The 26933-nt window shown below is 45.7% G+C and overlaps 1 long non-coding RNA gene across 1 annotated transcript in view; it reads right to left on the reverse strand.

Moving 5' to 3' along the window:
- Positions 1 to 15946, reverse strand: part of LOC130582879 (uncharacterized) — a 39985-nt gene extending 24039 nt beyond the window's left edge. The window contains exon 1 of the long non-coding RNA XR_008966359.1: positions 15761 to 15946. This is a non-coding gene — a long non-coding RNA (uncharacterized LOC130582879). The remainder of the gene's footprint in view (positions 1 to 15760) is intronic.
- Positions 15947 to 26933: the final 10987 nt, after the last annotated feature.

A 26933-nucleotide genomic window follows, 5' to 3' on the forward strand; every position in this document is an offset into this window, starting at 1 on the left:
AGGTGCTCCAGGAGGTCATATCAGCTCAGGTCTCAAAGTTCACAAGYCCTCACACTCCACTGCATTTTCCTGTGCTCACCCTGGACCTRGCTAGAAGTTCTCTCGCGGAAGGCTATAAATAGTCAATAATTGACATTGAGATAAAAACCAAATAGACCTGAGAGAAAGTAGCTGAGTCACGGAACATTAGATTAGGTGCCAATTTACTAATTTTAGTTTTAGTTGTTGGATCCCAAGCAAAACCTCACTAAAAAGAAACACCTGCTCCAAACGAGGCTCATAAAAATGTTACAAGTTCACAGGGTGGGTTTATTATGGCTTCAGTGTGWGATATGAGAACTGTATGGATAAAAGGAGCCTTTTCTCTGTTTATGGAGGTTCTTTGGAGTTTGGCATCTGGGACACTCAGCCTGTTGGGAGTTTCACACCATTTCTAGGTACACATGCAATACTGAGTAATAGAACAAAGTACCACAACATGTTCCAATGTGTCTCCTTGTCTGCTGAGAACTCCAGATCATTTCAGCACAGCTGTCTGAACAGAGCTCCCAACTGATCCTTATCATTTTGCTACTTGCACAGTGGAAGTGGCATTTAAAGATTTTTCCACTTGAAAAATGTGGAAGAAATGAGATGGAAATGCTGAGAGACCAGGTTACTGCCTTTTCTTCTGAGCAACTGGATGTGCCAGAGATTTGCTCTCTCATCTGCTTTACCTTGCTGTGCACTGTGCTGGGGCTGGCTGGAGGGGTGACTRGCTCTCCTGTCATCCCCTCATGCAYTGCCACTTGTTATTCTGGGAGCACATTTACCCASTCAGATGGCCACTACCAGTGTGTTTTCTCTTTTGTCCATCCCAAAACACCCCTAGAGGGAGGTGGCCWGCATGAGAAAGGAACTCCAGTTGTGCTTAGAAAGGTGCTGCAGCGCAAAGCTGCTTACGCACTCTGTACACAATGTGAGCAAGGAAATAATCTGTCTGGGAAGATGCTGCTGCTGCACATGAAAGCATCTGCCTGCAGCTAGATTCCATCAAAGAGCAGATCTGCGGATTGATTTTCCCAGTGTGACATCTTCCATCTGCAGAGCACTCYGAAGTTCTTTTATTAGCTCCTCTGTTCGTGATTCAAGCAACAAGATGGAACAGCTCACAAGAAGGCACTTACCTGCTGAACACCTCCCCAGAAGCACAGCAAGTCCCAGGATGGGGTGGTGGCAGAAGCAGAGCCAYGGTGCAGGGCCAAGGGAGGACCACAGGAAATGCTGTGAGCACAGACAACCGGAGTGGTGATGTCCAGCACTGGCAATTTCCCAATCCCTTTTCATGGAAGCCCACCYCATCCTCTGGGCACAAAGTCTGAGATTCACCTCGTGCCAGCACAGCTCACCAGGAGCACGGCAGCTGCCAGCAGGAAAAGCTGGCACGTTTGTTTGCCCTTTCTGTCTCTCCACTTGGGCTCCCCACATGCACAGGCACGTTTTCATGCATTTTTATTTTATTTGCAATGATGTCAGAGGCAACCTTTTGATGACTTATGACCCACAGAGGGCTGGGTACCACTGGATTATGAAACAATGAAGGAAGAAAAAAGTCAGGAAGAAAGCTGGAATAACACTGATGAAATAAATTCAGAACCAAAAAGAACAGAAGGGGCACATAATTTCACAGTGAGCTGGCACAGATGTTTCAGGAGGAGCCAGTGGGTACAGGAGGCTTTCAGAGTACCTAAGAGATTTGGACACAGTAGAACATGTTCCCTAGGGCTGAGCCTGAATRGCCACATCAAATATTTTTGGGCCATAGCACACTGGGCTGGGGACTGGGCTTTGCCCAGGATATGTGAATAGTGCACAAGAGATCAATGAATCCTCAGAAGAACCACACRGATTTGCATATCCTTCTTCAGAAATGGATTTCATTAGATGGCCTGAACAATGACTGCATTTAGCACAAGTGTGCTTTTATGTCCTCAACCTACCAGAAAGTCCTATTAGATTGCTATGCTGTTGAAATATAGTCCCTTACATGTCAGAGGGAAGCTCTTTCGGGGCCATTCCCTGTGCTTTTAATTGATGGGAGAGAAATATGTTGCTCCCCAAAAGCATTTCCTACTGATTCACTTCTCTTTATCATCTGATTTACAGGTCTGATCTTGACTTTTCACCACACCCAGTGCTCCCATTGACTTCAAGGCTCTGTGGGGGCAGTGTGAAAGTCACCCAATAAAGGTTTTCAAGAGGAAGCTGCTGAATTCATTAACACCAGAATTTACATAGATCTAAAAGATGCCAGCAGGTTCTCTGTGTCAATGGAAGGGGCTCGCTGCCCTGGAAAGGGACTGTGCAGCAGGGCCCACACGTTTGCAGTGMCAATCCTCCCCACTCCTGAGCAGGGTACAGAATATCCACTGTGTGCACTGCATCTCCTTCAGTTCTGGGAGTGAAGGAGCTCTCATAAACATTATTTGTGGCTCATGAGGGACTGCAAARTGTACAAACTCACTGACCCCCTCCATAATGATACTAGAAGCCATCATCTCTAAGGGAAGCTGGAACACATGGCAATTATTTCATTTTCTCCATGAAGAATTTGCCACAGACACTTGGACAATCCTCAGCTCAAATTAGAGACTTGAGTGAGATGCTCCATAATCACAGCAAGCATGAGCTGCCTTTAGAGATCAACACAATGCAGCACTTCCAAAGAGGGCTCTGATGCAGTGCAGCCAACCACAGGCAGTGCTGCAGAAGGGAAATGCTGGCCCTGCTCCCCTCTCCAGGCCCTGCTCTTGGAGAGGCACTGGCACACCTTGAGGCTTTGCCAGCTGCATCCTTACTACATGGTACAYCCACAGCAGAGTGCTCTTGGGCCTGGAAAAACCTAACACTGCAGTGATTCATTATAAACACTGCTTCTGTAAGATTTGGATGGGAAGAAATCTTTCCTTCTGCTAAGGAGAAAGAGAGGTGACACCTTTGAACAGCATCATTTGTATAAATTACTGTGCTTTTTACCCACGGCTCATCTGCCAAGTTCTCTTGTTTGGGAGGAGCCTGCYTGTGTTTTGATGTGCAAAGTAGGATAATGGATTTCCATTATTAAAGGGCTTACAAATTGGGCAGGCAAGGCCCGGGTGAGAGGTCACTCTGACTGTACAAAGGAAAGTTTGAGCTGAGGGAGGAAGCTTGGGTTTGAATGAGAGGACAGGGACAAGAGCTGTGTTCTGCAGGACTGCAGGTCTGTCTGTCTGYAGAGAAACCAGCTACAGGCCCTTTGTTTTGTCCTGACTTTGACACTCTGACCATTTGTAGAGGGTGCTGAGTGTGTGTGACAATAGAATTCATCCCGTCCCCTGCTCCTAATAAATCTGTCTGTTACAGAGAGGAACTGGAAACGAACTCCTCAATCTGAGGGGCTGGGAGGGGTAAGGAACAGTAGGAAAGCTGTCTGAATGACATTTTTTAACGAGGCTTTGGTGGTCCTTCCACAGGCTGAAGCCCTGGGATGGAGATGGAGCCACAGCTTCATTTGCTCCAGAGAAGGAACCTTACACAGACAGATGGTTGCCCTGGCTATTGGGCTGAAGGCTCATATCATAATGACAGGAACCATACTTGTTTAAAGTACATCAGCTTTAAGGGATGCTGGCCCTTAGGAAAAATCCACTGCTATGCTGGAGAAGACTGAGCTAATGAACATAAATTGGGGTGTTTGCTTCCCTGCTCAGAGCCTACTGCTGCTCCCCAGATCTCAGGCTGACATTTGCCACTTTCAGGATACAAAACACAGGCTTCAGGCACAAGAGAAGTCTCATGAAACCAGAGCAGAAAGAGGAATCAACACCTTGGGTTTCCCGAAAGGCTGAGGAAGGGCCTAGTCCAGCACTTACCCAAAAACAGTGTTACTGGCTGTGGTGACAGTGCTCTTAGAGCAATCCTTCCCTTTTACRCCTGCAAGCCCTGCAATTACATCAAACTCCCCCTTTTTATTTTAAAGAAAGAAAGGAAAAGGTAATACCTTGATAGCCCACAGGTTTTCAGAAAAATTGAACTGCTTGATGGCTGAATTCTGAAGGATGATTAACAATAAATGCAGTTCAAAATTTTTAGTCTAAGATATTGTGTCAMACCAAGTTTATACCCACTCTAAGAGTCTTTTGAGGGCTCTACTTGTGATTTCTGAGTATGAGGGTTTAGCTGTAAAACAGCTATGCTTATTGTCCTGGAAATTCCCTATCAAATACACTTCATTTACAAGCAAAGAAATGCAAAGGTAAYTTGTGATTTGAGACTCCTCACTCCTTACACTTTGGCCCAAACCAYGCTCTGGCAGCAATAGTCTAGACAGGACAATTTGGGTGGCAGCTTTTACTCAAGGCCTCTGGAGGAGCCTGAGGTACACGTGAGCTTTTGATTCCCATTCAAGCTCTTGTGTTCAGCCCCTACCTTAGCCCAAACCAAAGAGTCTTTATTTAGYTTTCTTTCTATTTCCAGCACCCCCACAGAGTAGTTTACAGTTTGTGAAGTACTAAACAAACACTGAAATACACTTTGGTTTGACGTCAGTGACATGAACTATTCTCTAACCCTGTTCCTCATCACTGTCCCACGGGTTTGCAGAGATGGGCCTGGCTTTAGGAAGTGATAAGAGAGGAAGGAAAGGGCACCAGCAGATTGCTTGCCCCCGGCAAAATTCTAAATCCACAGACACGAAAAGGAAGYAGCATGCTAAAACCAAAAAAACCTTGTAAGGCCCTCAAACATTTTGTCTGAGACAGTGCTGGAAACCAAAGCTGTTCTTTACCATTGCAGAAAGGGAAATAGGGGTGAGGGAAGAGCTTTGTGCCACARATCAGACCCAGGTGATTTGAGAAGAACCAGCTGAAACGCCTGTCCTGCTTGAACAGTTGGATGTATTTGAGAAGCCCCATCGGTGGGAGGAGTGGACTGATGCTGTTTCCCTCACTGCTGAAGGATAACCTACAATCAGAGCTTTGTGCTGCAGCCATGAGGCAAATGCAGCTGCTGCAGCCCTGCACTGCTCAACACGGCTCAGTCACTGCATTGCTGCAGCAAGAAGGTGCCAGTGGCAGAGAGAAAACACCGAGAGAGCTGTTTCTCTGGGAGCAGGTACCTGAGTGYGAAAGGCAAGAARAGCAGGGGATGCAGTACCAGGCTGSCTGTGCTGGGGCGCTGCTTCCCAGCACAAACCCAAAGTTCCTGGCAGAAAGCAGCGATCCCTCAGCGAGTCAATGGGAAAGGAAAGGCAGCTGAGGGCTGCAACTTTCCTGTCAAGTCTCGTGGCTCCCAGCTGAGCAAGAGCCTGCTTAGCCAAAAAAGGTGGGAGGGAATTCAAAAGTATTTTTACTTTGCATTTGTTGAACAAATCAAGCAAATACTAGAATGACTTATTTCTCCAGAATAAGAGACACAAGTTCCACAGACACAAGAAGCTGCTTTGTTTTCACTGGAAGGCCCATAGAGATTTCTCCACAAGCAAGCATACATGAAGTAAGGCCAGATCTCTTTTTCTCTTCATTATTATGTCATACCTAAGATTATTATGGATATCTAGGAAGCTTCATGGATAATCTGGGTACTGTGCATCCAACACTAGAAGCTTGATGTCCAATTTATTCTACATATTCAATGCAAAACTTGCATGTTGAGTTGACAGGTGGTTTTGGTTACTATGTGTACCAATGTATTTTTTTTATTCTCTGCCAGAATTCCCAAATGGCTACAGAGCTGTGTGGATCACCAATTCCAATATAGAAAATATGGAGACTGCAGGACAGTTCAGAAGTTTCTGACAAAGAAGGTCACTTGGAAGCATCTTGAAGCACCAAGCACTTACTCTYCTGCCTTCACTTCTAAGCTGGAGGTGATCCAGAGGAAGGGCACCACGACCTGGGAGCTCAGCAGCTCCATCACAGTGAGAGCTGGCTCTGGGACAAATGAAACACTTAAGACCCAAACCAGCACAACAGGACTTGAAGTGATGCTTTATCTCAGGCAGGTGCCCAGATCAGTGGGCTGTAAATTCAGTCTTTTTCTCTCCCCTTCAGACTCTTCCTCTAATGCTGCCCTTCCCCWTTGGGTGTTCAGTAGTTTATTTTAYCTCTCTGCCTCCACAGCCCAACAGAGCTGCCAGGAGGACAGTCAGCACAGTACCTGCTCACTACAAGCTATGACCAACCTGCCCCTTTCACAAACATGGCATTTTCAGGGGACTATCTTTGGATCTAACTGTTCCTCTCCTCAAAGCTAAGACTTCAGATGCATTTGGCCCTGGTTTGAGGGAATATGCCACAGCTTGTTCTTACAAATYACCCTGGGAAGTGACCCTGAGCCTCTCTGAAATCTCACAAAGAGCTGATGACACCAAAGCAGAARCACTCGAACAGGAGAGAAGGAGATGTAGAAGTGGCTCCCATTGGCTTCCCAGCCTGCAAATAAACATGTTCTCAGCAGGAGCRAGAAGCAGTTCAGCTTTAGCTTGCRCTTCACTAAGGACATTTCCTTGAGGGCTGACTGGCAATCCTTGCAGCCACCACCTATTCCCTAGAACTTAGGGTATATCCCTCTCAGCTGTACCAGCACACCAGCTAGTGCAGTGGAGACCAGTTAAAACAGCATGAAAAGGTGACACTAACTGACATTAACCAGAGCAAGAGCCTCTGCTCCATCTGCTATGATCCACACAGACTGGGTTTAGGAACCAGTGCTTTGGAAGAAGCCTGTTCTAGGACTGACCAGGTTGATGCTGACAGACCCTTTGACTAGTGTCCAGGATTTTTCAGTTCTGTCCCCCTGGCACAATTCATAGCACCGCTGTACAAAGCTGTGACTGCTTGAGGAATGGCTCAGAGCTCTGACACCAGCACCCTCACCCACAATGCTCACTCCTGAGCTGCATAGACTGCCAAGCATACCTTAGATTCACTCTAGAGCTGSCTGGGTCACTCATCTGTCCAATGAGGGCCCTTAAAAAAACAACTAGGAAGTTTCAGTTATTTGGGTACCCTTTGGAAATAGCATGTCTRTACAGCCCTCATTTGGCTGTCTTGTGTGACTGTATTACGAAACAGACTCATTACACACACAGCTAATACAGTATTTTTGCCTCCTTTCCTACACAGGACAGGGCCTGCTCTAAGGATGAATCAGAGGAGAACACTATTGTCTGTGGCATCCCAGCYTCAACATCTGCTGAAATTGGACAAMAGTGTGTAAGTGAAACAGGAAACTGTAGGAAGAAGAAGGATTAGGGCAGCCAATTGCTGTCCTGAGGATCTGGCTGCTCTCCTCTGCGGTGCAAAGGAATGAACCCAAATTGTTCAGGGTTCCTCACTAAGAATGTGTGCATGCACCCCTTTTCTAAATGTTCATCTGCACAGCCTTGCACTGGTCCYGCAGAAATGCAGGAGACTCTGACTGAAAGGAAGGAATAGGTTTGTGTTACCAGCCTCAGTTTAGTCTGCACTACATGGACCAGCATCTCTGAGTTTTTCAACAAGGCTTGTAAAACACACAGGAATCACAGGGATGGAGGGTACAGAAGAGCTCAAGGACTSAAATCTCATTGGTTTAGTCTGCAAGGTACCACTTGTACGGTGGATTGCAGCAAAGCCTTGAGATACACTCAGATGGAAAATGAGACAAGTCCCACCAAAGGCTGGCTCAGAGCACGCTGCTTTCAGTAGAGCTGGGTCTTTCTCACGAAAGGATAAGGAGAGTCACTGGAGAGTCACACACACACTGTCACAGGCCTACAGGACAGCCAGAACCACTGCAATTGAGGTTGCTCTAACAGCTGAGGAAGGGAGTGTTTTGTTTAACTGTAACCAGGGTTACAGTCACCTATAACAGCACACGTTTCCGTTCTGGAGCACTGCTGGGGTAATGGAAGTTTCCTTGATGCCACAGGCCTGTTAAAGTGCAATACAGTTATTTAGTGCATTGGTGACATAGTGCTTTSTGGCATGGCAGGCCCTATGTGGGCTAGTGTGCACAGTGAAGTGTCACCAGAGCTTTATGGGAGGAAGGATTCCTGCTGTGCTCACCTACTTAGGAAGAGCATTGGGTAAGAGGTGCTTGGCTCTCCAGTTGCCTAAGCAGAGGAGACCTACATTCTCCACACATGGAAACAGCCAGCCCCAAGAGCATCTGTGTAAATGCCCCGCAGAGTTGAGGGCAAACCACCCAGTGCCTGCAGSACTAAGGTGAGTTTCTGTTTTAAAATGGGGAGTTGAGTTTATTTTAGTTTAGAATTCAGCTGGAATTGCCTGAAGCCTTAAAAMACACAAAAAGATGACCAGCCTGGTTTGTGGCTTCTGCCTTGGCTCTGTCCACATCGAGGCTTGCTGCAGGGTGATGAGGTGAACTGCCAAAGCAGAGGGGTGAAGGRTACAGTAAGCAGAATATAACATCGTTATTATAGCAATGATCCATGCAGACAATGAAATTACTGCAAGTGCTTAGTTCTTTTCAGTTCTTTAAAGGACAGCTCCTTGAGCAGCTGTGAGAGAGTGGGCGTAGGCTTTGCCCCACCGATGTCAGTGGCAACGCCCAGTTCCGTTTGAAGCAGCTCCTGTGTGGAAATGCTCCTCTGCTCCCCTCCTGGGAGCGTGTGAATTCTCAACAATCGGAGCTGCTGYTTAGCTGCAGAGGTGACTGATTTACACAAAACCAGATAGCAAGAACTTCCTGAGATGACCCTGTTTTGTGAGGAGATTCTAATCTCATGACAAGTTTGTCTAGCCAGATAATGACAGTAATTAGCCAGGAGGCAAGAAGGTGGATCTAGGTATTCTGCTTCATGAGTAAGAAGGATGTTTTATGGCAGCGGAATTAGGAGGAGGTTGGAAACTGCTAATATCCTCCAAAATGGAGCTGGAACAAATAGCACAGTGTGGAGGAGTGCACTTGGGACTCGCCAGCCTGCTCTCCCCGCAGAGTGGAGAGGCTCAGCAAGGGAGAGAGAGGTCCTCTTCCAGAATAACACCGTGCTGAGCCCATGCTGGCATTTAACATCAGCAGCATCACCTTTACCATTCCTCCTGTGCAACCCAATTTGTCTGAAACATGGAATGTGGGACAAAGAGGACTAGTGCAGTAAACAAGTACCAGCATTTCAGATACTCCAATACAATTTRCAGGGGATAAATGAGCAAAGAGAAGAGGCAGTCTCTCAGCAAACACCATACTCATTCTAGGATACAACAAGCTGAAATATATCTCTGCAGTTCTTATGCTGCTTGGTAGGGGGCTGGCCTGCTGCAGCAAGGGCAGACCTGTCCTTATCTCTTGTAATTTCCAGTCAAATATTTGCAAACTGCTTACATTTGAGGTAGATAAAAACCCACAGGAATGGAGAGAATAGAGTACTTAATCCACAAGTGCATGCAATTTTTTTTCATGGAAGAAAAGGTCTTTATAAAGCAAAGCTGGGATGTTCCTTGCAAACTGGTGGTATCTAGTGATGTACTTTTGTCTTTCTGGGGTGCTGCCAGACACCCTGAAATGACAGAGTGGAGAGGAATGTGAGATTTCCCCCTTTCATCATAATGGTTACTTTGAAGCCTAATTACAGCCATTTAAAGAGCAGCCTATTAGCCATGTTCCTTCTGATGGCTGCACTGAAATGCATGGGCTGCCAGGGAGCTGGCTGGGCAGCTCAGACATTGCACCAGAGTTTGGGAAGGGCACGGAGCAGCAGCAGCAGGCATCTCTGGCCTGGCAGCCTGTGCCCTGCCTGCTGCAGGGCTCTGGGGAGGGCAGGAGCAGGGTGGGACACGCTGCAGTGGACAGAATGAGAGGTGATCCCTGACATGCACAAAGGCCAGGGCCTGGCAGGAGCCCCGAGGGCTTGGCCACATGCTGTGACAAACTCTGCTCACCATTGTATCAAACGATGGACGGCTACAACAGACAGTAAAACCAAGAGGCAGCACATCAGTTGTGGTTCCTCCTGAAAGCACCGAAGGGTCCCTGAAAGCACCAAAGGGTCCCTACTGATCCCCAGCTGCTGCAGGACACTCTCTGCAGACAGATCCCACCACTTCTGTGGCTGTGACAAGCAGAAGGCCTGCTCACACTTCATACTGCTTTTCTCTTGCAAGACTTCCCACCCTCCATTCTGTTACATGTTTCTATCTCTGTGTACACCAAAACCCAGGCAGCCCGGGTTAGACCTTGAGCGTCCAAGCACTGTATCCTTACCTAGGAGAACTATAACTGGTAACCAACCCTAAAATAAAGGCCTAGCACAATGGTGCCTCTTCAAYAGTGGAGAAGAAGCAGAGAGCTGAGAACACTGGTTCTCTTACAACCTCACCTTCCATTATGAGTTACACCAACTAATTTCTGCATAGTTCCTCATGCTGCTCCTCACAGATGGGCCACCCCCACCAGATATTCACTGGCATGACTGGAATAGCTGTGTCTACAGGAAGGCTGAGGGGATATTCMTGAGCTGCAATGTGACACTAATGAAGCTGTCACCCATCAGGTCACTGTAAGGCAGGTGAAAGCAGCAGGGTGCTACCTGTAACCTGTGCTAGTTCAGTGCTCTGTGAGTGACCCAGACACCCCTGCAGCAGAGGCAGGATCCTCTGAGGGCTGCAGCAATAACAACAGCTGTCCCAATACACAGTGTTCCCACCTGCGTATCAAAGCCTTTACTAAGATCCTCTCATGTCCAGACATGTTTAATTCTTACTCTTGCAGCCATAATATGAAGGYAAGGATCCATCCTTTTTCAAGTGCGTTTTTCCCCCTGCTTTTGCAATGGGAGAGGAACACAAAGTGAAACATGCACTTCTGGAAGATTGGAAACAGGAAGTTCTGTTTGATTTGCACATTCCCTGCTTCTAATGAAAAGGAGGAACTATAAATCACAGCCTTTTATTTAAAATGTGGCATTAAAATTTGCCTTCCAGGTAATGTCAAATAACAGACTTCACACTCCTTGGATTTAGGCAGATGAGAAGTACAAGGTAAAGGCTCAGCTCTGGGAGCATTTCATTTAGAGTTCCCCATTCAAATATCATCTTTGAGAAGCTCACAAAAATAGCAGCAGCAAGATAATAAATAATAACTATTTTACATCATTTTACCTATAAAATGCGTCTTCCTTCTTTCTGCCTCATGTCATGGGGAACACATTAGTGTTGGGGAAAAGCACTTAATTGAAATACTTTCATGGAGAGAAAAACTTTTTTTAAAAACTATTGTCTTCCCCCCTTTTGCTTTCCTCTATTTATGTAATTTGGTTCTGTTTTTAATCTTTTCTGGTCTTCTCTATTTTCATCTAGGAACACTTCCAGTTAAACTGGAAATTGAGACAAAGACACTCAGCAATAAAGAAAAAGTGCGAAGTGAGTTTATGTTTTGAATTTGAAAGAACAAAATCAACTTGAACTACTCAGTGGAACTATAATGAGTCTTCCAACAAACCAATTTGGCCCTATTGGGTACACAAAAGTTTTCTTGGAAAATTGTTTTTGAAAGAGGTGAGAGAACTTTTTCACTRCAGTTATTCTGTCAAAAGTATCTTATTTATCTGACACATCCCTGCCTTATCCCCTGCAGATACACACCAGAAATTTGTGCAGTCACAAGGAMTAACTGGACTTCACATAAAAACCTCATGAAATGACTCCAAATGTGTGATTCTGGCATTCAAAAGCAAGTACTTGCCATTACTTCTGTTCAGTTTCCACTTCATGCCTGTCACACTGTTGGCACATTTATTTGGGAATTGATAGTGCTGCAGAAAGGGAAAAGGTTTAAAGAGCTGATTGCCTGCTATCATGGTAATGGTCACGGACAGCTGCATGGTCCTGAGATGAGGAACTGCTCTGCAATGTGGTGTGAAGCTCCTTGTGGAGCTGCAAGCTAGTGGAAGCCTTGCTCCATAAAAACAAACCTTTTATTTGCACTATCYTAAAGACCAGACTAGAAGTCCTTCCTAATCTTCCTCCCCTAACACCTCTGGGCACAACTCTCATAATAAAGTGTCTCCCCTCGGAAGCAGCTCAGGAATTTTGATCTGATTTGGCTTCTCAAAATTTAACCAATATGTAAGTGAAAACATGTTTTGGAAGGTAAACACAAACATCCCTGTCCAGCAAGCTGAAACACAATGATTCGCAGGATTTCAGTAAAACATTGTAATAATCACCATATAATTGCAGGAGGGTTTAGGCCCTGTGAAAGAGCATTTCCCGAGGTTAATTCCCAACAAGCTGTTATTTGAGCAGTGGAATTAATGAGTTCTAGTTCACCAAGTACCTCTGTCCTTTGTCCCTTAATCTCCCCACCACAAAAACCTCTACCCCTGTGTCAAATGTGGATGAAATTAGTTAATGCCTTCAAAAGTTATTAAGAGGAGACTGATAAATGATGAGACAGATAAGGCACTCGTGCAGGCTCACCTCCTCCAGAATCCARGCTCAAAATGACCCACACAGCTTCTGCCCAGCCCAGTAATTACCACTGCTCACAGTAAATAGCAACACAATACAAACAACGTAAATTCATTTGTATGTAAATATGAYACTGGTATGCCATGCATAAGTATAATTCATGTTGTTGAGGCTGTAATAATTCAATTATTGATTTTAATAAATATTGCTCTTAGTGATACAGGATTTAAGTCTGCAGGGAGACTTTGCAGCTCCTTCCAGCCCCTAAGAGGGCTCCAAGAGAGAAGAAAAGAGACTTTGGATGAGAGYGTGAAGTGACAGGACAAGAGGGAGTGTCCCTGTCCAYGGCAGAGGGYTGGAACTGGATGGCTTTCAAGGTCCCTTCCTGTGGGAACCCAAACCATTCTGTGACACAAAATTCAGCATTCAACAGAAAAGTTCCTGCRTCTGGCCATCTGTAAATAACACAATGCTGTCCTAACACAGATCAACCTGTGTACATTCAGAATTACAGCAAGTGGGGCCATGTGTCCTCCTCTAAGCCTCATTTGCTGGCTTAGGTATTGTATTTCCATTACCTGTCACTCAGGCACGTCTTCACTCTGATGGCTTAAGTAAAGACATGACAGAAAAAAGGATATGAACACATTTGCAATGGACATCTCCCAGTGCCCAGGTGGGAAGATACCTGAGTGCTCAAGAAGATGAAGAAATATTAAGGCCTATTGAAGGAAAGATCCCGTAGTAAGGGAAGCTGATGTGGACCATTTTCCCCTGTGCCAGCACTTAGGTGTGTTTGCAGAGGGGGAGACAATCTTCTGGGCAAGAGAGCAAAAAGGGCAGGTCTAAGGATATGGATATGAAATCAGCACCTGGTAGCAAAGGGTATCTACTCCTGTTTCTCACTCCAGCCTCTGTGAGTAACAGCATCCGTGCTGCCCACCAGGTGCATTACCAATGCCTCTCTGCACTCTCATAYTTTTCCTGGCTTAATATTGACTTGACTTGAACTGGAGTGTGTCTGSTTGGGGTAAGTGAAACACAGCAGTCTGAGTCTAGAGAGGCAGTGCAACTGAGAGAGAGTGACTTGCCTCCAAAAGCTGCCTCTGAAGGAGACAAGTGGATCTGCATAAATGGGCCTTCAWGAGATGATCACAGGTAAAGATATGAGATAGCACCTAACAGCTAGAAATACAAATACACAGGCAAGCACTTATATAGTGATACAAGAGCTCATGGAAAAAAATCAAAATGGAAAARAGTGTTTTCTTCAGGCTGAAGTGAGAGAAGAGCAGCTCCTGTCTTTCCTGTGTTAACAGTGCTGAGCTGTGCTTTACAGCATGTCCCAGCTGAGAATCCACAGAGCAGCTCAGCCAGCGTGCTTAACCAGATTTTCCACCACACCTCTGGGCCACAGTACACTGTCATTATATCATGCATGCCTGAAATATCTCAGTAAAGACAGGATAAAGGAACCAAGGGACTGTTCCTGACTTTGTTCACTGAGTTAGCAACAGCTCCTGGGGGCTGTTCWGGAGGGCTGAGGCCAGCCAGTCCCCACACACCTCCCTGCTCTCTCTCAGCAAGCAAGGCCCAGCATCTTGGCACAAGAGCAGAACCATGGCAAGGCAGAAGAATGTCCAGGTTGTTTGRGGCACACAGGGCCTTTCCATTGACAGGTTCAGCCTATGAGGCAGCCAAGTCATGTCTGCAGACATGTGGGGRAGAGTGCATGTAAGCATCCTGAGATACAGAGAGGCTACTGCATGCATCCCCCTTGCAGACAGATTTCAGATTGAGAAAACWACCCAAAACCTGGCCAACTGCAGAGCACTTGGCCAATGCAGAATCTACTGGGGTTTGGGGAAGTAAAACAGCAACAAAAACCACATGTTAGGTGTGTGTAACTCAGCGATGTGCACCTGCACAGCTCAGGTAGGTCCCAGGGAGGCCAAATTCCTGTACACAGACCTGCATTAAAACAGGATTCCACAGCGGGCCTGCCTGTTCCATCACCCACACTCTGAACGGCCTCTTACTTCACCACACTTTTGAATAACTTAATAAAAGTTTTGGGTTCTTCCTATGCATGTGGAAAGGGGCTGGGGGTTCCACAGCTCATTCTTTGCCTAGCCCCAGCCACAATTATTAACTCTTCTTATTCTTCCAAGACCTATCAACCTCACTGATGGAAAAGCATGAGGCTTTCTATAGGATGGGCCTTGCCATTTATATCAGGAGATCATGTCTTACACTTTTCCTCATTCCTTTCTTCTGAGTAAGACCTTCTCCTGCAAAYAGACAAGGGAGGGAGAGCAGAAAAGGAAGTCAAACAACTCCTTCCCTGCCTCACAGTATGCTAATGTTCCCAGAAATATTTGTTTGGGATTAGTCTGAGCCYCATCAAATGGTTTTGCCTGACCAGGACCAAGGCCTTACTTCAACCTGTAGCTGGGCTGACACAGAGCCTTTGATCTCCTTGCAGGACATTCAGACCACTCATAGCTGMGTGGCTGCAGCATTGTTAACAGCCTAGCTGGACAGTTCAACCCTTAGAGCAGAGGAAGGTCAGGCAGCACCTCAGCAACACTGACACATTCAGGTTAGTCCAGCATAAACTGAATGTTCTGSCATATACAGGTGGAGCTTGCTGGTGCACAAAACACCTTCTTGTTCCACTTTGCAAGTTTAAGCCAGCACAAAATCCCAATTCTGGTTGCACAGGAGGTGCCTTGCACCGGCAGCAGAGGTATCATTCCTAACTGCCCATTTCTGCAGGCTCCATCTCTCCAATACCATACTCCTTTWCTGTGGGCTGGCCTTACAGTGCTCATTATTGCTCTACTCAGGTGTACTTGTCAGGTGGCTTCACCAAGACCCTACCAACCCTACTCCTGCTTTCCCTGTTTTTCAGTGGCACTCAGCCCTGGCTCACAATCTTGACATATTTCCTCCACACCCAGGCTCATGGCAGTTCCTCACTGTCTCCTGCTGAAACCAAGAGCCCATGACAAACTTCTGCCCTTCTAGCAGGGCCTGCTCCTCTCACTCACCACATTTTTGAAGTACATCTTAAAACCTCCAGGGATTTGCACACAGACAAAATCACATGGGAAACAAAGAACAAACAAACATCAGGACTCAGTAAGGTGCAACGTGCCCAGGTAAACCCGAACATGAGTGCAGCTATCTACCTGTACTTTCCTGCCTCTCCAACAGAGAACCAGAAACTTCATGACATGTTGACAGTATGTGTTAGTAAGGGCACTGCTCTCTGCTGTAGTTATACTGTCTATTTAGTTCTCAATGAGTATCTGTTAAGCACTTACACTGAAGGTGAGCAGAGCTGCCAGATCTTGCTGTCTCTTCCAGTGGTGAGACATCAGTGAGTGCACAGGAGGTGACAGGACCAGATCCACAACTGCAGAGCAGCATTCTCAGAAGTCTTCAGCATGGGCCCAACTCTGCCCTGTGGAGATCAGCAGGGAAACACCAGTTAGTGACTTCAGGGTGTGCTCCTGGCTTTAGAAAACCAACTRCAGATTTCAATAGGACCTGCTGTCATCCGTGAAACTTGGACCTAACGATGTGGTTACGCTGCACCTGCATTTTGCCTCAAAGGATCCCAAACTATTTATAGTCACTTGTGCTGTACTTTGAGGTGTGTTTGGGTGGGTAAGCAGCAAGGACAAAGCCATGCACCTAAGTCACCGTACTGTAAACAAAGATATCTTCATTAATGTGCAGAGCAGAGTGAACGAACAGGCAGGTACCTGCACACGCATGCTTTGTGTCCTGTCCCCACTGGGCAGCCTGGAGAACTCTTACCTCACAGTGGATATTATCCAAGTGACCTTATCCAAGTGAAAACACCCCCAGACACAAAAATCCAGATCAAACAAAATGTCATCTTTTATTCAGAAGAGAATCATGTTTTTTTCATTTTACAAGAAATGAAAAATAACAAAATTTAAAAACTGAATGATCATTTAAAAAATAAATACAATAATTTTGTATTGAAAAGACCGAAATTAGACCTTACGGCAACATTTCTTTTTTCCTGGACTAACTTCACAGATTTGCTAGACAACCACTGAGATCAGATGAAAGAAAAGCAGAACACTCCATAAAAAACCTCTCATCTGTAATCACAGTCAGACCAGCAGCCAGGTACTTTACCAATAACCCTCACTGCTGATCTTAGGGCAGAATTTCCCCTGCAGTCTCCCCATGTGAGATTACCTGTTAATCAAAGAAAAACAAGCCAAGTATGAAACTGTTTTTCTTTACCTCTAAAACCAGCAGAGAAGCCTTCAGATCACACCCATTGTTTCACATACCTGAACCTTCTCCCATGAACTTTGGTATCTCCTGCAGCGTGTGCTGACAGCAGGGAGGTCACCTGGGGTCCCTGCTGCTAACCCTGAGCAGCACAGMACACTGCCTCTGCTCCCTATGGGCCTTGTGGCTGCCACATCTGACTAAACTTCCTAATTCTGTGCCACATTCCAAAATTAGAAATGGAGAGAAAACCCAAATAGTACCTGTAATGTAGTACAACAAAGGAAAAGCCAAACAAGAAGACTCCAAGCCTTTCCAGACTGGTACTCAAACACCTCTAAGATGCATYTACCTTCAACACCCAAACAGCTGCTCTCGAAACACAGGCCACTCTGAAAGGTGCACTGGATCTCAGATATGCTCCAATATGACAATGGAGAGAATTTTTTTTTGTTATTTACATTTAAAGACTATGAAAAACCAGAAGAGGAAAAGTCACCTCTRTGTTAACTGAAGCAAAGTGACAGTCAAAGCAGCTAGTGCAGGACACAGTAGATCCCACTGATTCCCAGTTTCCATAGTCTGTTCTTCCCCTTCTGCTGGGAAATGATATCCACATAAAATTGGAGGTCTCTGCTTATTTGCCCAAGATTTCTAGATGTCCTCCAAGTGAGTCAGGGCATTAGTTCTTTGGAAATCACAGTCATGTCTGCAAAACACAGACAAACCATCAGCCAAACTATGCATTTCTGAGTCACTGTGAGAGACAGTGTTGAGAGAAACAGAGTACCTGATTTATTTATGTGGCTCTCATTTGAGTGCTRGAGTGTCTTGGAAGCACAGTGCTTTACTGGATTGCAGAGTGCAGGGACCAAAGGAAAAGCCCAGGATGCTGCCTCTAATAGTGTCTGAAAGAATGGGGAATGGGACAATGGCACTGGAGTACTGGACCTGCTCTGTTAGGAAGAGCCTGCACCATTCGGTGTCTGCAATTGTGTGTCTCAGGGTCATCTTTAGAGCCAAGTTGGACTTTGATCTTGGCAGTCAGTGACTTTACTGGAGTTCTCCTTTCACTGACTCTTTGATTTTAAAGCCACTTATATTCCAAGCCAATCCGTACTAAAAATAGGATTCCTTACTAAGAATGGCACTGGCATTACTCACTTGGTGCCCTGCTCTCATTTCATGCTGCGTTGCCACACCTCCGGCTGGAGGAGTGTGCCGCAGTAATCATCCACAACTATGTGCTTCTGTGAGCAAATTTTGAACCTTTGCCATCCTTTGGAAGCTCCCACCGTCTTTTCTTTCATGTGCTAATACAGYTCAGTGGCTTATCTCCTCTCACATCCTTGGGGCACACCTCTTTCAGACTGTATACTGACAACCCAACCAAGTGGGAAAAACATCCAGGAGATAGAGCCGTCCCCTTCCTCCCCCTTGCAACTCGAGCCAAAATGCAGCTCTCAGCTGAAAGGGATGCTGTTCTTACTTGCATTCGGGAGGAAACAATTTGCTCTACTGGGAAACTACTGCCTGCATCCTTTGGCTTGGACCGTCAGCTCCTCTCCTACAGTGTTCATATCATTGACAGCAAGAGGCTTTCTTAGTGGGAGGGACACTTTCCCAGCTCATTTTCACCAGATGCTAAGCATTTCTGCAGGGTATCACTCCTCAATATGTCTGGAAAGGGTGTGGGGGGTGGGACATACCTCTGGCCAGGTGTAGCTTTGAACTGAAATGAATCTTACACGGGGGTTTGGATTTTTTTTTCAGATTTATTTTGAGTTTTGCACTTCACTTTCAAGTACAAGAATGTGTTTCCTCCTGCCATCCATGTCAGAGGTGCATCCAGTGCCAGAGCTGACTGTCACTTGCTCTGATAAGGGGTTAAATACATACAGGTAAACCTGGGCGTACGTTCATAATGCAGGTGGCTGTGATACTTTAAAGGAGGCACCTTTCTTTGTTCCTTTAATGATTCATTCACTGGGAGTGTGGGAATTAACCTATATAAATTTTTGCTRCTAAGTAGATACACCTAGATCCTGAAATAGTGGATGGGTGAGAACCAGTTGCAAGGCCTCTACACATTGTCCTGGCAGTACAGAAAAAAACAAACCCACAGTGGGAGGCTAGGAASAGATGAMTGCACAGCATTTCACAGAACMAATTCTCTTTACATCCCRTTTTCCAGTGACTCACCAAAAATCCTAYAGRACTGCAGGAGACACYTCTGAGACWGGCCAGATTTCACTGAGACTCTCACCTGGGCTTTCTYTTCTGGGGGCTAAACCCTGACAGCTGGGACTTTCTAAGTGATATGGCTCAGACTCAGCAGTGAGCTTTGGTTACACCAGCACTAGGAAGKAGGTGTGGGATTGCATCAGGAAGACAATATGCACAGGGAGGTTGGCTTTCCAAGCCTGGCTCAGTGCCCCCTTTTTACACTGCAGCTCACMCCTCATCAGCTGGGAGGTGGAGAACAAACAGTTCTGTGTTGAAGGCTTGTCACTAATGGAGAATTTGGCTCCTGCCTAGCCAAAGGAGGATAGAAACTATTCTGGGAGCCTGTGCAGAGTGGGATGAAATCTCCAGACTAACTCCTCTACTCCTAGTATTTTCTGATTCTGTTGGAAAAACCTTTAAGGCTCAATAGTTGATCAGCCTKATATTGCTTAGAGAGGGCAGACTAATGCTGGTTTATGCACTRGAAGTTCTAAATTCCATGAGCACCAGAGGAGCAATGTGGGCTGACGGAAGCATGAAGCAATGGTCATTGCCTTGTTGCTGGTTTCCTACAGCTTTGAAAGGTCACATAGTGCTCCTGTTGCAGTGTGGTGAGGTCTTGGTTGCTCAATCTCTTCAAGAAAGGCTCCACAGGGAGAAGTAACACCTCAGACACTACAAGACCTGCCTGKACCTTTTTGGAACCTCCTGCCAAACTTCCCCTCACCCCAATAGCCAAGAGCACACCACTTTGGATGAAAAGCCAGGAATAGTTTAGAAAGCATTATCGTGAAGGAGACAGTAGGAGGTTCTGGAAAGGCATCATCATCCTACTGCAGCTGGGCCAGGATACCAGAGCGGTGCTGTTACACTAACAGGACTCTCAATGGCCACGAATGAATCACAGCATTTGCACAGAAATGTGCGAACAGATACRGGATATCCTGCAACTGTCAGGTCTTTGGCTGTGCCAGAGGTGAACTTCCCACTCAGCTGGGCTGATTTTCTGAGAAGATACAGTACATTTCATAGATCTGACAGGGGTGCTGAGAAAAGGATGATTAAAGGTGTGAAGTACCACCAATCTCAGCTTCTTAAGGAAAGAAAGCAGAGGGTTGGAGTTCCTGAGGAAACACACAGCTTAGAAGGGCACATGTATTGGGGGAAACAGCTATTCACACAGAGCCCACAGAGAGACACAGCAAAAAAGAMCAGGAACTACCAGGAGGATCCAGTCCAAGCACGGTGAACCCCACCTGGCAGAGCAGCACAGAAAAACCCCCCAGACACCTGCAGTGGCTCTTTCCTGTCCAACACCCCAGTGCTCGGTGGCCCCAGTCCCATCAGGCAGGCTCCTGTGCTGCAGTCACTCTGGGAGGCCAGGCAGACACACCACGCCAGGTCATGCACAAGGTGTGTGGGCACAGCAGCCCAATGCAAAACACTGTCTTGTGTGGCAGATTGTGTTTCTCCCCAAAACATGTACAAGCCACGCTCAGCCACGCTCGTGGGTGATACCATCTGTTTAATCACTGTTCTCTGTGCTACAAAGTCATCCCAGATGCTTTGCATTGGAAAAAGCTTTTCCAGTAGTCATTAACAAGGTAGGGAGGTGAAGAAGAAATTGTGAGGCTCTTTTTGCATAGGTCGTGGCATTAGTTAACAGCCTCCCTCCAAGCCCTGCTTCCTGCTCCCCTCTCCCCTGGTAACTGTGAGTCTCCCTACACTTCACTTTGGGAGCTACTGCATAGGAATACTTCATAAACAGGCCTGAGGGTTTGTCTGCTGCCTGTCCTACTTCCTTCAGAGCCCACAGGATCAGCTGGGCTGGAATGTCAGCCCATATCCTGCCCCCGTGCTGCCTGGATGAGAGATGGAAACTCGCCTGCTGATGATAAAGATGACTTCTCACTCATGGTCTCTGGGTRCCAGCTTAAGCCACGCTACAGTTGCCAGACACACCTCCCAAATCAAGGTGCTGACTCAAAATTAGGACAGGAAATAAAGCTAAGTCTTRCTGGTTTCCATAGTCTTTATAGTAACATTTAGGTCGTACTCTGAACTCCATCCCCTCCATCCCTACTAATCCTAGGGGCCATTAATTTCCTTGCTCCAAAGAAGTATGTGAAACTTTAGGTTCCCAGGCCATACCTTCATGCCCAAAGCCAGTCCTTTGTGTAATTAGGCATCTCCAGGGACAGGCCCCTGAAGGGAGTGCTTCACAGTGCTGTACAACTGTAGATACTCAGACCTGATGCACAGGTACAAGTAAAAAAACCCCACAAAGCTTCACACAGACACACTGTCCATATTAAAAAAAAACAAAAAACAAACAAAAAAAAAAAAAACCAAAACCAAAAGCTACAACTGTTTCCTCCCTGAAGCACCATGATAGAAAAGTTCACAGTAAAGTAGTCACACGTGCTGATAAGCCTGCACACTGCACAAAGCAGTTGGTCTGAGACAGCCCTTCTGAAAGGCTGGAGTGCTTTCCATAAAATTATCTGCAGCATCAGCTACTAATCAGCACAGACCAATTGATYTCATCTTCCACTAAACAAGGGCCTGGTTCATCCTTGTTTTGATAGCTGTTAGCCTGTGATAGTCCTACAGTTAAGACAGTGTGGCTTGATAGCACTTTTGTGCTGTTCCACTTAATACTTTACTCTGTCCCAAACTTTGGAGCCCAAAGAAGGGTTAATCCCTTCTCTGCTTTTGCCAGGTTACAGCTGCTCTACTTTCAGGATCGCTGGATCACCCAGGTTTTGGGGAGGTAAGTGGACATCCTTGCAGGAGCTTTTGTGGGAGGAGCTTTGGAAAACCAGCCAGGACAGGTCCTGCCAGCTCTGGGAGCATTCCTGCTCCCATGCTGATGCAACTGGATCCAATCTCCTGGCAGAGCAGCTGGCTGCTTTCCACAGAGCTCCCTCCAGACTGGCTTGCACGCTGAGCCCAGCGGTGGCTGTGATGAAATTTGAGCGAGGGGACAAAAGGCTTTTGGCCTTCGTTAAAGGTGAGAACACTTGATGAAGATAGTGTTGTTATTAATTGGTTCCCCCGGAGAAAACACAAGTTGCCTTGTTTTGCTGTGAGTTTACCATTCTGTGAAGCATCTCCTCAGCACCAGCAAGACCATGGATATTGAATCATGGTGTTGAGCCATAGTGCAATCACTTGGGATGTATGAATGGGATTCATTCAGAGACTATTGTGCAGCACTGGTGTGAGACGGAAAAGCAGAGTTATTTCAGTGGCAACACTCACCCTACTCCCACTCAGGATTCAGTGTGTAACAGCTTAATGTGACAGGCTCTGCACCAGAGCATGGACCAAAACACATCCTCATGATCAAACAGCCTAACAGTGAACCTTGTTTAAGTACASTCAGAACCAGAAACAGGGTTTTAGCAGAGAGAAGGATGCAAATTSAAGCCACGCATTCCCACTATATTCTCAAAGCACTGACAAGGCCTCAGTTACTTATGGATGTCTTCTGAATGAAAGGTCTAGCACAAGCCAAGATAATCTCAACAAAAAGAATTAAGTGCTTTCATAGTGTCTAAAAGCAGAWTTTTTCAGACCTCAGCAAAAATCTGGGATCCTCTGAACATGCTGTTTTCCTTAAGYTCCCATTAAATGCATGATAAAACTCTGGCTGATGTTCCTAGGACTAGGTGAGACAGGACTGATGATGACCAAGCATCCCACCATCATTGTACAACTTTTCCTGTGACAGTTTCGCTAACAGACACACATTGTTGAGTCTTGCAGTGCTTGCTTATTTGCATTGCAGTAAGTGATTTCTTATTTAAATTGTGTCAGCCCACAGAAAAACCAGTTCAATTCCGGTCTGCATTGCTGGGATGGACATAGAACAGAGGAGAAGTGCTAATGTTAATCTTCCTTTTTTTTTTAAATAGAAAAAAAGAGAAACAAGCATAAAAKCAGTCATTGCATATCTTCCACTATAAGCAGATAACCCCTCACTTTTGCACAAAGACCTCCCCAAACACAAAATTCTACTGGCTGTTATTTTGCAGGTACTGTCACCAAGCTTGCACCTACAACAGCAGCCTCGGTGCACCTAATTAGAGGTTTGAAAAACAGATGAGCATTTTTGTCTGTGGACCTCATGTTTTCTTAATTTTATCTTTTAAAGGCATGGCTACATAGCTAACAGCAATGAATCTTTTCCATGTGATGTCTCATAACCTTATAAGATTGTAAGTGTGACTAAGAAAAGTAAGAATGCAGCTATGCTGAGGGGATCCTTTTCTTCTTACTGCTGCTAACACAAGCTTCCCAAAGGCCTGTGAAGGTTTCTGGTTTTATCCCCATCACAGCATGTAYCACTGCATCAGTTTTCCCTCAAGTCTCTCCCCCAGTGCAGAAAGGGAAGAGGTGCTCCCCGCTGAACCTATGAAAGGCCCTAGAACTGGTATGTGCTGGCACTATGATATGCACCTAGAAGCACAGGAGTCATTCCTTAATATGCCCTAACATGCCTTAGTATCCTTGCTATGACTGTGGTAAGAGAGAATTATTGGTTCAAATTCTGTCCTTATCCTGGYCCATTTTGCTCGATCCTATCCTTCCACCTCACTCCTTCCAGCTGCAACGCCACCTGCCACTGCCTTTTCAGGCAACATGCAATAATGCTTGCCTAGGCCATCTCAGAGTATTAACACACATCACTATGGTGCATGCATTTGAAAAGCTTTCATCATAAATGAGGGGGGCTGAGAGCTGACAGAACATTTGTTGCCCTAAGTCCTGGTTTGGTTTTGCTCCACTCTGCTCCACCCAGGAGGTGTCTGCCTTTCATCCCCAACAGTAATCATCCCCAGGCATAAGACAGACAAGTGCCTTTTAACTGCAAGGAGCTGCATACGGTCTGAAAGCAATGCAGACAGGTATCAGTGGGAACCACAGTAACTGTACCTGCCCAACTTGCACTTGGAAGTTTCATTTGAAGCTCTTTACCTGCAYTTGCTGTGTGTATTTTAAATAATTTCTGAACATAAATCACACTATTTAGAAATGTGAGGGCAAACAATGCAGGAGAAGGGGAGTCTTGTAGATAAAACCTGGGAGAGCTACCAGGCTCAGCCCTTGTTCACTCACCAACAATTCACGTTACCAATCCAGCAGGAATGCAAGGAGAGGAAGGGAGACTGATGAAACATTGGTCAGTCTGAGATTTTGCTGAGATGCTATGCACTGGTAGGAGCTGTCGACACTCTAATAAAAACATTTAAAAATATATTCCTCACTTTAAACTTCTAAAACTATTTTTTTTTTAAACTGGCTATCTGCAGTGCTCAAAAGATTTCCTTTCCTAAGCAAAAAGAATGTAACCACATCGGCAACACTTTCTAATCCTCTGGAAGAGTAGCAGGTATCCAGCACACCCACTAACCAATCCAGCCTCTGACTGCAGACTGATGCCCAAATACAAATTCATTGCAGCTGTGTAAGGAAAATCARAACCAAACTATTTTCCATGGTCTGGAACAAAGCATCAAAGGATAGGAACCCAAAGGCAGTTCRAAGTAATGATGGTGTTATCTAACTTAGGGTGCATGGTGTTGGAATGAGGATATAATACCTAGGTTAAGACATATTGAAAACGCTGGATGAGACGAGACTCCCAGACTATTTAGCTTTGCTTTTTATCCTGAGTTACATAGAGAACAGACTACATTACTTCGGTCAAAAAAATCTGAGCTGAGAATTGGCCATTTTTCTGAACCATRTGCAAAAAGAGGTATCTTTCTGACACAAAAAGCCTATAAATGAAAACTTGTTCCTTCTAAGCAAACAGCACTACTATCCTTAGTAGCAAAACACATTTTAAAGGCATTTCTCTACTTTGGATTTAGAATGTGCTACCTCAGTGATCTTYCTTGGTTGAAGAAGGCACAAATGCTGCTCCCTTGGCTTTGGGCCGACAGAAAGCAAACAACAGCTGTTTCCCTCTGACACTCACAGGCATAGCTGTCTCAGCCCAGCGACTCTGGAGTCACAGACAAAGCCAGACCTGCAGCAAATGAGGATTACTGGCTCAAGAAAGGTGTAACCACTAGAGGAACGATAGGTATGTACATCTTTATTCACAAAATGAGAAGGAAGCTAGGTTTGATTGTTAAGGACTGTCTCTGATAGTCACTGATCCAACTCATGTGAACAGTGTCCAGAAGTGACAGCAACAAGAAGGCCTTGCTCTTTGAGCATGCTCACTCACTGCATTCGGCAGTCACCAAGGACACGGAGCCCTCCAAGACCAAGGACATGGTTTCCCATCCAAGAGAATGCCTCAAGAGGCAGGTGAGCACAGGATTGTTCTCTGAAGTGGGACATACCATTAGTGCACCAAGAAACCCTCTCCAAAGACAGGCAAGCATCTGTCTCAGCTCCCAGCCTTGCTTTCAGACATGCTTGCTTAGGGTGTTCACTGAAGTATCTGTAGCGCTAAGAGGCTAGGTAAGCACATTGCTATAAAAAACACCCCAAGATTTTTAAGGACTCAAACCTTTATACCAGTTACTGGAAATCAGACAACTCAAATGCGAGTGAAACAAACCACYGCACATGTATCTGGGGTTACCGACAGTGCAAACACCTTTATAGATGTCTGGGTGCTTCTGGATTTACCATGGAAAACTTGTAAATTCAGAGTWACATCTGCTACTGCTCTGATGGAAAAGGGGCACACTGGGAGGTGAGCAGGAGGAGGGAAGCCAAGTCCAGAGCCAGGCAGGAAGCTTCCCAGTCACAGACAACCACAAAACACTCAAAAGCTCCAGTAGATGCACAGTAGATAACACAGGGATGAGCCATGGCTCTTTCTACAATAATCATGGAGAACAAAACACTCGGGAAAGAGGAAGGAGTTGTGCAATAAGACGTGAACCTCCCATTATCACTGGATACTGAACTGGATATCAAAAATACCTTGCCAAATCAGCCCTGTGCACAGAAAACTGTGCAAGAACATGAAGCTCCTCCCTCAGGTCTCAGCTGAAGCAGCTACAAGTGACAAGGACATAGATGCTCTCTTCTCCAAGTAACATTGTCAATGGAAGGTCAAGAAAAATCTGGAGGCATAACTTATTAATAAGATGTGGGACCAGAAACCCAGGCATGCTCAGTGAAACCAAGGTAATTCCACGGTAAGGGGAGAAGGTCAAAAGCCAGATGAAGACCAGACCTGGCTGTGCAGGATCAACAATAAAAATTACCTCTGTCTTTGCCTTGCAGCAAATCAGATTTGCTTGTCACACAAGCACAGCATCCTTGCACAGCAAGAGACTATGAGACACACAGTTCCACCCATCTGTTGTGGGTTCTTTTAAGTAAYCAACCCACTGGACACCATAGGTCTAGATTGTGCTCATGCATCATGCTGCTTCTATTTGGAAGCTGGGAGCAGGCTGTTATTAGCCAGGGCCATGGCTCAAATAGAAAAAACACATTACTGTTTGCTAGAACTTGTAATTGATTAAATTATCATGAAAGGAATTTTTRCATTTTTATATATAACAGATCTGAATTTATAATTACCTATCCCCTTCRTGGACAGGGAGATTTGCCCTCAATTCCCTGAACAAAATTTCTCCAACACAGAAAACAGTTCCAAGTGCTCAACAAGCCACCATGGCAAACACAGGCAGTTCCCTGCCCTGCATGAGACAGCACCATGTYTTAGATACAGCAAAGCTGTGCTAGCAAGAGCTACAGCAGTGCTGGATGTGACTGACCAAGAGCAAAGCACAAGTCTTCTCCACAGTAGCGCTGCTGGCTGCGCCTTTCACAAAACCTGGCTGTAATCCAAATCCTTAGAGAAGAACAAGTCTTCTATGAAGTCTGCCCTCCACTGTTGCCTCTCCAGCTCCTAATGGCTTATTTTTGGAAAATACCTTCCAGTCCACTCAGTAATCAGAGTATTAAAAATACACAAAACATGGAGTCAACAACTTACACTGGTAGGTTCAC

This window comes from Malurus melanocephalus, unplaced genomic scaffold (genome assembly GCF_030028575.1).
Source record: "Malurus melanocephalus ecotype Western Australia unplaced genomic scaffold, MMel_1.1 scaffold_533, whole genome shotgun sequence".
In the NCBI taxonomy this organism is placed as follows: Eukaryota; Metazoa; Chordata; class Aves; order Passeriformes; family Maluridae; genus Malurus; species Malurus melanocephalus.